This window comes from Littorina saxatilis, linkage group LG8, assembly GCF_037325665.1.
Source record: "Littorina saxatilis isolate snail1 linkage group LG8, US_GU_Lsax_2.0, whole genome shotgun sequence".
Classification (NCBI taxonomy): Eukaryota; Metazoa; Mollusca; class Gastropoda; order Littorinimorpha; family Littorinidae; genus Littorina; species Littorina saxatilis.
This window is the reverse complement of record NC_090252.1, coordinates 48,620,488-48,622,618: the sequence shown is the minus strand read 5'-3', so window position 1 is coordinate 48,622,618 and position 2,131 is coordinate 48,620,488.

Here is a 2,131-nt window from a genome sequence, read left to right as displayed (position 1 = left end):
AAAATGAGTAACATTGCACCTGCCTATAGACTGTACTGCGAAAGCGGAGGTCGTCTGCGACTGGAGATTTTGAAGTCGAACAGCGTCGTTTCTTCACTCTCAGCGGTTGTCTTCATCGGAAAAGTGAAAAGCCCGACTTGCAATCTAGCAAAAGACACATTCTGTCTTTCCGTTCGGGCGTTGTTTTTGTGTACAATCCCTGAAAAGGCGGCCGTCATTGATTTGGGGTTTCCGCCTAGTGGTGTTTGAAACCGGTTTCAGACCGGAACACGCTTCGGAGATGAAAACAAAATGGCAGCCCCCATGAAATCCAAAGGTCACAGAAAAAAGTCGTGAATAGGGGTGTGTATAGGATTCGGTCGATGTGTTTGTGTGTTTGTGTGCGCATATAGATCTCAAGAATGAACGGACCGATCGTCACCAAACTTGGTGAACAGGTTCTATACATTCCTGAGACGGTCCTTACAAAAATTGGGACCAGTCAAACACACGGTTAGGGAGTTATTGGTGGATTAAGATTCTACAAGGACTTATAGAGGGACATATTAATGGTCAAAGGGAAATAACCTTCTCAGTTGGTGGCAGTGAGAATGGTTATTTCCCTTTGACCAACGGGGGTGTTTTTCCTACCTCGGAGGAATTTCTTGTTTATTTTGTTCTTCAGAGTGTATCAGTGTGAACTCAATATAAGGTGAGAGCACAGATTACAACAGAAGCTGTCCAATATCACATCAAATGATCCGCACTACTTTCAAGCTCGGATGTACGAAACACACCCCAGTGACCACAGACTTCCAGATTAGGCGTCGAGGCCCTGTATGGGATGTAAACAGACGCAGTGATGTGTTTAAAAACATAACAACACACGTCTTAACGCATTAAAGTGTACTAAAGAAATTACACAATGTCATATTGTAACTCACGTTGGGAATCCCTCGCGACTTTCTTTGTTTAGGAAAAAAAAAAAAAAAAAGTGTGGGTACGGTAACATAGCCACAAAAAAAAAGGGTAGGAAGGTAGGCAATCACTTTTTTTTTTTTACTTTTTTTCTGTGTACAAATTAAACCTACTTGACAGGAAATAAGTGTGCGACTCGGGCGATTTGGCTTTCATTGCGTTTTCTGCACTTTTGTTTTTGTTTTGTTTTTTGACAAATGTAATAAAAAGTTATAGGGTCGGCCCCTAAAAATAGGGTAGGTCGGGTTACCGTAACCACACCTATTTTTTTTTTAGGCCTTAGTTGGGCGCTGAGGGGGTCTCGGCAAGCCTCGACGCCCGTAAGTGCCCCTCTAAACAAAGAAAGTCTCTGGGGATTCCCAACGTGAGTTATAAATAGAACATTGTGTAATCTCTATTTTTGTATTTATCATCGTACTCCGGCCCTGTTCTTTTTTCTTCACGCCAAAAAACCGCTATTTCTTTGAGCGACGCAGCATTATTCGGTCTTTCCGTCTTTCTGTATGACTGTCTGTCTGTTTTTCGTTCTTTCTTTTTTACATTTAGTCAAGTTTTGATGTTTTAACATAGACGGGGAATCAAGACGAGGGTCGTGGTGTGTGTGTGTGTGTGTGTGTGTGTGTGTGTGTGTGTGTGTAGAGCGAATTCAGACTAAACTACTGGACCGATCTTTATGAAATTTGACATGAGAGTTCCTGGGAATGATATCCCCGGATGTGTTTTTTTTAAATATTTTTTCGATAAATACCTTTGATGAAGTTATATCATTTTTTTTAACTAAATTAATTGAAATTTTGGCCAAGCAATCTTCGACGAAGACCGGACATTGGTATTGCATTTCAGCTTGGTGGCTTAAAAAATAATTAATGAATTTGGTCATTAAAAATCGGAAACTTGTCATTAAATATTTTTTTTAAACGATCCAAAATCAATTTCATATTATTCTTCATCATTTTTTTTATTCAAAAAACATGTACATATGTTATTATTTGGATTACAAACAAGCTCTGAAAATTAAAAATATGAAACTTATGATTACAATTAATTTTCCAAAATCGATTTAGAAATTTCATCTTATTCCTTGTCGGTCCCTGATCCCCCCACCCCCCCCCCCCCACCCCCCCACCCCACCAAAAAAAAAAAAAAAAAAGATATGATATGTTTGGATTGAAAA